This window comes from Capsicum annuum, chromosome 4 (genome assembly GCF_002878395.1).
Source record: "Capsicum annuum cultivar UCD-10X-F1 chromosome 4, UCD10Xv1.1, whole genome shotgun sequence".
NCBI lineage: Eukaryota > Viridiplantae > Streptophyta > Magnoliopsida > Solanales > Solanaceae > Capsicum > Capsicum annuum.
The window spans coordinates 44,948,304-44,960,687 of record NC_061114.1 but is presented as its reverse complement, the minus strand read 5'-3'; the positions used below and the strand labels follow the sequence as shown (position 1 = coordinate 44,960,687).

Sequence of the window (12,384 nt, the reverse complement as noted above, 5' to 3'; positions counted from 1 at the left end):
AGTGAAGATAGAAAAAGAAATCTTGGATTTCAATTGGATACCCTTTTTCTTTATTCCAGGTAGAACTTATGTTGAATTTATAAATTATAATTCAATGGTAAAAGTATTAAAATCCATAAATAAAACTTATGAACAATATTATGTCTTGTCTAGTTGGCTGCTTTCTTGACATCTAGAGTCATCAGTACTGTAAATATCCTAACATTAGATTCGGGAAATCTAAGACAACAACTCGCTTAAGTTCATCTGGTGATTAATAATTCTTAGTTTTGCTGTGTGAATCAAAAATATGTAAAGTACTATGTTTGTAAAAAGCAGTTCACTACTCTCATATTATCAAATATGGCTTTACTAGACTTGAGTTTGGCATATGACCATTCATTATCTCCTCAACTAGACATGAATTTGGCATCAAACACATGACTAGCAGTATTGTTGGTGAAATGTCCATCCTCTGAATTGTTCTAGATTGCATTGTCATCTTCTTCATTCTGCCCTAACTCAATGGTACCGATGTGAAGAGCTATTATAAACCTTCTAAATGTTTCACAAATTTTTGATAAAAATCGTTGACTTCGTATATGGAGTTTCTAGAGTTCATTTGATTAGTACATATTTATGCTAGTGGCCATTCTCCATCCGGTATACCACTAATTTCTTCCTGATAAATTTTTTAAGTGACATTTTTTCTCCTTTGTCTCTTTCAGTAAGAAGATAAATTCTTGGTATTTCTAAATTATGATAAGCTTTGTATCTAAAATAGACCCACTCATGATTTAGAAAAAAAATAGTTGTGAAAATTTCAAGCATTTAACCCATAAACCTAAAATAACGTGTAGTAGTTCACGATAGTTTATTGATAACAAGACAACTTATAGGACTTCCCATATATCTACATTTCAACTTATACACGGTAGAAATTCAGTTGTGCTAATGTCATTGGAAGCTTAACATGCTTACGTGCAACAAAAAACACATCTTATACTACCTTTCTCACCGCTATATTCACTCTACCAACTTTCTTCTGAAAGTGTCTATTGTTCCTTTTTGGCCAGATTTGGTATATGCACTATGCTAATAATATATTTCTTACCATTTTTTATGGTCTGACTTAACATATCCTTATGCAGAATGAGTTTGAAAGAAAGAAACAAGAAATATTAGCTGCTCAAAGTGCATTAGCTATGGATGGAGAAACTAATTCAGCTGGTCAGCCGACTCAGTTAAGTTAAATGGATATCAGGGTGCAATCTGTTGGCGAAAAGAAAAAAGGAAAAGTCAAAGGTCTTGGCTCCCTGGGTCGAAGTGTAAAGGCACTAACAGTTTAACATCAACTTTGCCAATAGAAATTGATGAGATGATTAAGTCTTAAGTTAATACTTCAAATGCTGATTTGTATGCTCAGTTGCAGGATGAGCGAAAGAAAAATAAGAGGATGAGAAAGGAATTACACTTATTGAATTATGTTTTTTCTTAGTTATAATGGTTTACATTAAACTTGTTTTGAATGATGTTTTTGAGAATTATTGAAGGTTTTAAATAGAGTTTTGATTAATTGTGAAATGTTTCTAGTAATTTATGTGTAAATTATTTTCGTGAAAATTCGTAGGTGAAATTCTTTTTTAATGAAATTTTATCAAATAATTAACTCAAAATTTTTCTAATTAATCGCAAATAAATCCGCAAATAACTTACTTGCGGATTTATTTTCGTAGCTAAATTATCTAGGAATTTACTTGGCAATCTTTGTGGGAAATAATTTATGATTTTTTTCGTGAAAATCCACAGGTAAAATCCTTTTTTTATGAAATTTTACCAAATAATTCATACAAAATTTTGATAGTTAATCGCAAATGAATTCGCAAATAACGTACGTGCGGATTTATTTTCATAGCTAAATTACCTAGGGATTTACTTGGCAATCTTCGTGAGGAATAATTTGTAATTTTTTTCATGAAAATCCGCAGGTAAAATCCCTTTTAAATAAAATTTTACCAAATAATTCATGCAAAATTTTGATAGTTAATTGCAAATAAATCCACAAATAACGTACCTGCAGATTTATTTCCGTAGCTAAATTTCCTCGGGATTTACTTGAGAATTTTCGTGGAGAATAATTTGTGATTTTTTCGTCGAAATCCGTAGTTAAAAACCTTTTTTATGAAATTTTACCAAATAATTTATGCAAAATTTTGATAGTTAATCGCAAATAAATCTGCAAATAACTTACCTGCAGATTTATTTTTGCAGCTAAATTACCTAGGAATTTTATAAATTCACAGGTAATAATTACCTACGAAGGTATTTCCTTTGGATTCTAATTGGCAAAAAAATCCGCAGATAATTAAATTACTTGGGGATTTTACCACATTATCCCTATAAAAATCCCCAGGTAAAAAACAGTTTTCTTATAGTTTTAAGGATATCCACCGCCCTAATATTTAACTGATGATACCTGGACTGAAGATATATTTTATAAAAGAACTTGGCATCTTGCAATTGATTAAATAGATCATCTATCCTTGGAAGAGGATACTTGTTCTTGACAGTCACCTTGTTCAACTGCCTATAGTCAATGCACCTCCGAAGAAAACCATCATTCTTGCGCACAAACAACACTGGTACACCCCACGGAGATACACTAGGATGAATAAATCCCTCATCCAGAAGATCCTTAAGTTGTTCCTTGAGTTCCCTCAACTCAGCCGGAGCCATTTTATATTGAGGAATAGAAATTGAATGAGTGTCTGGAACTAGATCAATACCAAAATCAATTTCCCTATCCGAAGAAACACCAGGAAGATCATCCGAAAAGACCTCTGGAAACTCATTAACCACCCAAACTGACTATAAATAAGGACCATTCGAGTTAGAATCTTTAACTTGGACCATGTGATACAGACAACCTTTGGAGATTAACCTTCGAGCTCTAAGATAAGAAATAAATCTCCCCCTAGTAGCTAAAGAACCACCCTCCCATTCTATAATCGACTCATCAGGGAAACTAAAGATAACCCTATGGGTTCAACAATCAAAAGAACGCGTAACTAGAGTGCAACCAATCCATACCCAGAATGACATCAAAATCCACCATACCCAACTCAAATAAATCCACCAAGTTCTGCTTGCCACCAACAGATACCACACCTCCCTATAGACTCTCTTAGTAATAATCAAGTCACCTATTGGGGTAGAAATAGAAAAAGGATTCAAAAACCAAAAGATACAACCACATAAGGAGTGACATAGGAGTGAGTGGACCTCGAATCAAGCAAACAATATACATTACGAGAGAAAAGCTGTAACGTACCAGGAATGATATTAGGTAGTGCCTCAGAATCTTGTTGGGATGCTAAAGAATACAACCTATTCTGACCAACACTAGAACCAGGAGAAGTAATAGAAGTGGATGCAACACCACCAGGTGTAGGAGCAGAAGATGAAGCCACATGAATCTTATTCGCCCCCATAGCAATCTTATTAACCGGACAATCCCTGAGTCAATGGACTGCTTGGACACACTTGAAGAATTTTTCCATTTCTTTATCGCAATAACCCTGATGAGGACGACCACAGAACTGAAAAGGAGGGCATAAAAAAATTAACTGACCTCTGCTTGCCTAAGATTGGGCACCCTGTGCCCGAAAATTGTCACCACATTGATGACACTTGTCGCCCGACTAGTTAGGAGTACTAGCAGAAGAGAAGGAAATAAACTTCTCCCACTTCTTTTTTTGCTATTTGCCACCATCCTGACCACTATGAGACTGAACACCTCCCTGGCTAGAAAACCTGCTCCTCTTACCCTATCAATCTCTAAACTCTACCTCTTTCCTCTTCTCATTCTCTACCTGCTGCATATGAACAGTCAACCTAGAGATGTATATATCTTTAATCAGCAAGGCAGCCATGCTCTCCAGAATAAAATCCCGATTCAACTTAGAAGCGAACTTCTTCATTATTACCCACATGTTCGCCACTAAATCAGGAGGATACCTTGACAATTGGTGAAACTTCAAGGCATATTCCTTGACAGACATCCTCCCCTACTTGAGGTTCACAAACTCCTCCATTTTTTCTTTCCTCAACTCTTGAGAAAAAGACCGATCTAAAAAGGCCTTAGAAAAAGTATCCCACAAGACTGATTCTTCTACATCACCCCTATCCCTGTCCCACCCTTCATACCACTGATATGCAACATCTTTGAGATGATAAGCTACAAAGTTTACCCCCTCCAAATTGATAGCCCGCATCACCCAAAATATCTTTTCCATTTTATCCAAGAAGCCCTGTGGATCCTTCTTCACCTTTACTCCAAAAAAAGTGGGAGGACCCATCTTCATAAATTGGCTACTTCTTATAGCCTCAGCAGACAAAGCACTAGTTACACCCCGCTCAGCCTGAGCAATGACCATCTGAGCAATAATATGAATAGACTGATGGAATTCCGTATTAGTTACCTAGCCTTGAGAAAGACTAGTAGAAATCGATGGAACTCTAGAACTATCAGGGATAGAACCATGAGATCAAAGATGAACCCCAAAAGTAGGATGCACCCCTTCAGCATAACCCTCAAATGTGATAGAAGAATTTTATTATGTTCCAGATCTACGAGGCATGATCTAAAAGAAGAACAAACAAGGATTAGAGAAGATTCCATGATTGAGAATCCAAGCTTGGAAATTGAATACCAAGAAAGTAAAACATTCCTAAATGCCTTGTAGGCTCTCCCTTATTAGTGTGGCACGCTACACATACCTAAAAGAGACTCTACTCAACACAACTTTGTAGACTCCCAATTAACCATGAACCTATGCTTTGATACCAACTTGACATGACCCAATCGGGGGCCTTGTCATAATGGGCATCCCAGGTTTGACCGAGATCGAAGACCACCCCCATTACCCAACCCAACCTCCAGCCGCCTGCCCTGAGTTGGCTGAATTTTGAGCATATAACAAGATAGTGTAATAGTTTATATAAAGACTCTAGGATAGGATCACAACCATGACCGGCCCAACTGAGTCTAACCATCCCACACCAACTACCTAATCGTACCAAACCATGCCAAATTCCATAAACTAGGCCATAACAAAATAAGTTCCAAAACATAATGTAATTAATCCCAAAATAAAATACGATGGAACAGTGAGAAATTATGTCCAATGATGTCAGCCCACTAACTTATTCCAATGCCAAGGCTGACACTAATACCGATCCCGCCCATTCCAACCCATTGCAGTACTACAAAGCCTCTAACCAAAAGAGTAATAAAATCTTGTTTGGATATTCTCCCAACTATGGACAAAACCAATATCCAAAATAAAGTCAAAGTGTCTAGAAATATCCATAACGTGAAATGAAGCCTTCTAAAAGGATAAAAGCTCACCACTTCAGTTAAATACTGATCCCCGAGTCAATCACTATGTAGGAGGAGTAGAATGGTCAGTTCATGCATAGCATGGGTATACAACCGCCAGAAGACGGGTTAGCGGGTAAACGCTAGCATGATCTCAAGCTAAGGATAAAATAATGCTATTTATAAAGCCAAGTAAAACCATCCATATGCACACAACCATATATATATATATAACCATTCTAGTAAAGGGGACCAGGTTTAGCATGCATTTAAATCCTTTACCTGGGTTGCATAGTTTTGCCATCTTAATTCACCCACGGGCTATATGGGTTCAGCTTCCCTGCTGAAAGGGCCCCAGTGTGCGTAGCCGTATGACTAGGGAAGAAAACTTAGGATGACTAGTATATTCCCCAAAATATAGTGTGACATCATGAACAGGGTCACCAAGACTAACCTCAGATCGACAAATATGTGTTTCCAGTTTTGGTTCCCCTGGGACCTCTACCTTCCATGGCTTTGCTACACATCCCGCCATTATTGTCCAATTAAAACCATTACCAAGCAACTAATCAATCTATTTACCATTTATTAACCAATACCATTTAATGGTGGTGTCATCATACCGACCATACTTGCAAGTACTATCTATAGCCAACCATGTATAGGTTTAAGGGGACTTCTAAGTGCCCTTCCATTTACAATGTTAAACCACTTGGGGGATTCCATGTACCCCACAAGTATAACCATTTTGCCATTTACTTTTCCAAGCCATTTAAATCATGCATAATTTCTTTACCCAGTTTTAAAACAAGCAAGATTTTCATTAAAAGTACTCAATGCAATGGAAATATTATTATAGGCATTTTGTCAAACACATTGGGGGCATAATATAACCAAAACCAATTCCAATTACCATTAAACCATTCCCCTGTAATCCAATTATTCAAACCACCATTAATGCACATTAAACATAATTAAAACCATGGTAAACCATAACCAACCATTTAATATCAAAACCCCCAATTTATATTTGAAACAAAAATCATACAATAAATGAAGTCATGAAAACATTCATAAAAATCCTTCTTCTAGTTAGAATTAACAATGAGGGAAAAGAACATGCCTTAAACCAAGATGATGATGGAAAGAGATCACCAAGACAAGCCCCAAATTAATTCTCTAATTGAAACCCTAGCTTTCCTTGCCTAAAAGCTTTTGAGAGAATTATAGAGTGTTTTAGAAGAGTTTATAAGTGTTAATGAATTAAATAATAAGGTAAATAACCCCCCAAGTAGGTTAGAAGTCGTGGGACCTTATTAGGGTAAGTGGGGAAATGTCAAGAATACCCCCACTGAAGTTGCATAAAATCCCATCCAAGGGGTACGACTGACCCTCACGAGTCATACCACCCAATAGTTGGTACCCTCTACTCGTATCCTAACCTCAACCTTTGGATCCAACACTGTCCAACATATGAATCATCCAACCAAGTCGTATCCGAAGCATACGATCCGTACCCTTCATCCGTACCCCTGGAAAATTAAACCCAAAGAAGATTTAGACACTGTCCTCCATACGAGTCCTGGGTATAAATCATATCATGGCTTATGACTCATAGTGAGACCCTCGTACTTAAATCCAACCTAAGTAACCAAGTCTAATATTAAGTTAAGGAACCAAACAATCCATAACCACCAATACGACTCGTACCCCTAAGTCGTATCCATTCCAGTAACCAAAATCAATCTCACTAACCAATACTGATCAACATACAATAGGCCATACCTTTCATACCCCATCATACGGCTCGTTCCCATGAGTAGTATTGAGTTCAGAGAACAGAATTCCAAAAAATTTTCTAAGGGTCATAACCAGGGTTTTATAAAATTAAAATATAAAAACTCAATTTTATGATTTGATAACTGAACCAACAAGTTGAAATATACTTCATAAATAAAGAAAAAGTAGGAGAAAAAGAGAGAAAGGTCAAAGAATTTATAATCAATGAGGAGTAGAATATGGAAAAGTTATAGAGATATATTTAAGAGGAGATGCTAGACCATATTATGGAAAACATCAAGCGCCTAAGATGAGTCCTGAGGCTATTGACAAGGCATGGTGGATAGGGAACACAAAAAGAATTTTCACAGTGAAATCCGCATACTAGAACATAAGACACAAAAAAGAGACATTGGATTGGATGGATAATGTTAAGGTTAAGGGACTTCCTTTCAAGATTACTTTTTTTTTTCTATGGAGAGTGTGGACGAGAAGATAGATATTGATGATAATCATAAGAGGATGAGTATGAATATTGTTTCAATATATTATTATTGTAAAGGTGGACAGAGGAGACAATGAATCAGTTAATTCTAACTGCACCCATATCCCAAAGGCTTTGAAAACAGCTTATTTCCTATGCAAGTATTGATATTGAAGGTTTTTACCTTCAAAAACTAATCTTCAGGTGGTGGGATTACAAAGGAAACCCCATGTTGCAACATATTATGAAAGCTATAATCTATCTTCACGTGGGAAATATGGAAGAAGAAGAATAAGAAGACACGGGAAAGAAGTTTCATTTATCAAAATGCACAATCAGTGTCAACTGACTGTGTATCAGCTGGTTAAAACAAAACTTCTTTGGATTAAGGATATGCCTTTCAAGTTGAACGAAATAATTGACAGACTTCAAAGTATACAGCTGCACCTTACTATCACATAGTAAAATGCTGTAAACCCGAGGAGGGATGGACGCTATTCAACACAGATGGAGTAAGTAAAGAAAACTCGAGGCATAGTTCCTATGACTTCTATTTTAGAGATTGGGATAGGGACCTAATTTATGCTGAAGCACAAAGTCTAGGAATATCCAAAAATATGGAAGCAGAGATAATGTCCATTTGGAAGTCACTAAAATTCTGTGTTAACCAGAGTTTGTAACATATCAACCTGGAGACTGATTCGCTAAGTCTCAAAAAGATGATCAGAGGAGAATGGAGATACCTTGGGAGATGGCGATAAGATGAAGGAGATAAGGAAAATTGTTAATCAGTTAAATATTTAGATCAAGCACATATTCAGGTAGGCTAATAAACTAGATGAATTTATTACTAATATGACAATCAATCAAGACAACATACAATAATTGCATGACTTCATTCAAATGCCAACGTGGGGAGAAAAAAATAATGAATATGGATAAAAGCCAGATGCTAACATTAAGAGTGTGTTTGGTATGATAAAAAATATTTGTTTTCCAAATCAACTTATTTTTCTCAAATCTAAGGAAAATGGCTTCCCTTCAAAAAGTAAGGAAACATTTTCTAAATCTCTCTTTCAACCACACTTTCAAGTTGAAATGTTCATAGAGCTCCCAAAATCACCCACCCCTACCTCGACACCTAATCCCCTACCACCCCACCATCCCTAATCTAAAAACATATTTAATCTATTAAGTATTTCACTTTTTTCTCTTACCATGACTCTCACCCCATACCAACCCCTCTCCAAAAAAATATTTAATTTTTAAAAGTAAATTCAAACTTTTTTATTACCCTGTCCCCTACTCGACCCCCATCCTTACTAGCCCCCCCCCCTAAAAAATATTTTTTTTAAATTTATTTTTCTTAAAATTTTAATTTTTTCTTACCCCACCCTCACACCCTACCCCGAGCCCCACTCCCTTCCCCCCACCACCAATTAATGAAAAATTTATTATTTTAGTTTTTTTTTTAAAATTTAAAACTTTTTTTGTACCCCACGCCTACCACCTATTATGACCCTCCCCCCACTACGCCATCCAATAAACACACAACCCAACCCAACCCCCTCCCCTAAAAAGATTTAATTTTTTAATAAAGTTTCAATTTTTTTTCTTATCCACCCTTCTCATCCTATTCAATCTCATTGTATTTTATTAAATATATACTAATAATTTTAGAAAATAATTTTTCTACTTGCATAACAAACACAAGAATATAAGTAAGAAACAACTTATTTTCCTAGAAAATGTTTTCCTCCTCCATATTGAACACTTCAAAATTTATTTTTATGAAAAGTATTTTCTACTCTTTCGTTAAACACTAAAATGTATTTTCTGAAAAATATATTTTTATTCACAAACCAAACACTAGAAAATATTTTCCAGAAAATAGTTTCTATTCACCAACCAAACATAAGAAAATAAGTAAGAAACCAACTTCTTTTCCTTGAAAATATTTTCTAGGTAAATATTTTTCAAGAAAAATATTTTTTTTCATACCAAACATACCCTAAGATGATAACAAGGAGAATTAACAACAACCACAACAATATAGCATGATAGAAAAGAAAGAAAAAGTCATGGAGTTCCACCGTTATTACATTAATGAAGTAGTTTGTGGCCATAAGGAAAAATAACGATGAGAAAACTAACTAGCCTAAGCTATGCCAGCCATAAAAAATGATACCTTCATCAGGAAAAAGCAAGGGTAGGGGAATCAAATGTGCAATTTATAACTTGCATTTAGCTAAGAGTTCATCAACAAGGAGGTTTGGAGTGACTTGGATTTCTTCACTCCCACTTCAACTGAGGACAAAACAAAAGTTGTATACTGAGAGAAAAAGGAAAATAGAGAAAGGTGAAAATAGATACTTATAGAGAATAATGAATTTGAGGCAGGGTTCTAACCCTCTATTGAGCTTCCCAGAAACTCATTGACATCCACTAGACGACACACCTAAAAAGGAGAAAGGGACTAAACATCCTGTGGTTATTGGTAAAATGTAAAAGGAAAGAAGAATTGAGACTAACCTTTGAAGATGAGCTTCAAATATGAGATCCTATGGCGATGAAGAAGATTGATAACCTACAATAAGAGGAGACAGAGACCTAAATTAGAAAAGCACAAAGAATACATTCTCATCATCAGAGAGAGATTAAAGAAGAGGAGAAGGCTGAGGGGCAGATTAGGAAATTCTATATTCTAGGGAAATATTATAAATACCTGAACCTGGTCTCTTTTGGGCCAGGTTTGGTTGTATATATTTTTGATTTCTTTGTTTTTACATGGTCCTGTTAGGGGCCTATGAAGACTTTGTTGATTAATTAATAAAAAGGACCCTAGATCAATAAATTGACTAAAAAATGTTACAACAATTATGCGTGATATGTAGTTTTTTTGAGGGGGGGGGGGGGGGGGGTTAAGCTAATGGAGATAGCACTAGGATGTGACGCCATTAAAGTTTATTTCAATTTAATACTAATATAAAATGAGATTAAAAAAATAATTAAAATGTTAGAAGTCTTATATTTTCTAGGCGGAATAGCTTTGTTTTGACATTCTGCCTCATGTACCCCACAATTTACTTTCAAGTATTTGTACTTGTCCAACTAAATTGTTTTAAATGCCTTCGAGCGTCTGAAAATTAGATGAACTTATGTCTTATTATTTATTTTGAATTTTCCAAACTTGAGTTTGATGTAAAGAAATGCTCTGTAGACCAAAAATTCAAACCCTAAATCTTAGCCCTATTCTCACCAAAAAAGTTCACATGGGGACGATGGCTGACATCCACCATTAGTGGTTAGTTTGCTATCAGAATTCCTTCTTAGTACGCTAAATTTATACAAGATGACTCCAATTTTGAAAGACCACTGGATCCATTGACTCCAAATATAACGTACTTGCATGAAAGACCAACCATTACTTGGACCAAAAAAAAATTTCATAATCTATGCATTAGGTAGTACTTTCAATATGTAGTGGTAACAAAATTCTCATATGACATACTTGATTTATACTCGCTAAGGAAAAACACGCCAATACAATTAGAGATCAAAAGAGCATGTGATATTGATTATCCTAAATAAATATGTGTTAATTCGGTTATCATTACTGGAAGATTATTCTTTAGTAGTGACAAAATCATAAGAATTACATGCTCAAAGTAGGTACTTTCCAAATATGATTTTTGAAGTAGGATCCACGGTTCAACCTTAAGGAAGAAACAACATTTTCTACAGCGTGGATGTCTTTCCTAACCCTTCCGATGGATCTATTTAATAGAGAATCTTTATTCTCAGAGTTATAGGAGAGCCATTAGTGATTGATAAGGACAAAAACAATCAAAATAGACCAAGATACGCATGAGTAAAAGTCGAGATATATCTAATAAAGTAATTTCCAAGAAGATTTCAAATTAATTACTTAGTTACGGAGAACGAAATGGTTACATCAAAGTGGCAACAGATACAATATGACTACTTGCAAAACATTTTTGTCATTATAGACTATTGGGACATGACACTACAGGATGTTGGATTATTAATCCAGAAGTTAGATAAAAAAGAAGAGGCGACGAAAAAGAAAAAGACGAAGAATAATACTGAAGGAAAAGTAACAAATAAGCAACAAAAACCAATGCACAACAACAAGGAAAAGGAAAAGAAGATTAAAGATGTAAGAAATCACAAACAAATAAACCATGCAAGCAAGGTTGGCAAAGGAACAAACAGACAAGGTGGTAAAGAGTACAATATAAGAAGAATAAGAGAAATCAGAAAGAAGGGAGATCAATGAGAAGAAAGGCAATGACAAGCATACAAGGAAAAAACTAATGCAAATAAAAATACTTTTGAATCACTGATAAATTTAGATGATGATATCCAAGATAAAGAAGATAAAACAATGATAACAAAAAAAAGAGCAAACAATGAAGAATGGGGAAACATCTAAGCCATGGGTAGAATGGACAACCACAACATTTCTTTAAATCTACTAGAGTAGTAAAGAAAGGAGGTCCCATTTTCCATACTTTATTCACTCTAGTTTTTGAATGCATATTAATAGCTTTGAATGCACTATACAAAAATGAAAAGTTTATGGGATTTGGAATTCCAAAGTGGTGCCCTTACATTAACCACTTGACATATGCTGATGACACTATTTTTTCTTGTTCAACGTATTATTACTCATTGAAGCCGGTGATGGATACTTTGGATACATATGAGAGAGTGAATTTTAAATGATGAAAATTCAAGG

The 12,384-nt window shown here is 35.1% G+C and overlaps 1 long non-coding RNA gene across 1 annotated transcript in view; it reads right to left on the bottom strand.

Moving 5' to 3' along the window:
- Positions 1 to 10,296, bottom strand: part of LOC107867860 — a 28,308-nt gene extending 18,012 nt beyond the window's left edge. The window contains exons 1-3 of the long non-coding RNA XR_001673390.2: positions 10,155 to 10,296; positions 10,032 to 10,080; positions 9,811 to 9,929 (exon numbers count right to left, since the gene is read on the bottom strand). This is a non-coding gene — a long non-coding RNA (uncharacterized LOC107867860). The remainder of the gene's footprint in view (positions 1 to 9,810; positions 9,930 to 10,031; positions 10,081 to 10,154) is intronic.
- Between the last annotated feature and the right edge of the window lie 2,088 nt (positions 10,297 to 12,384).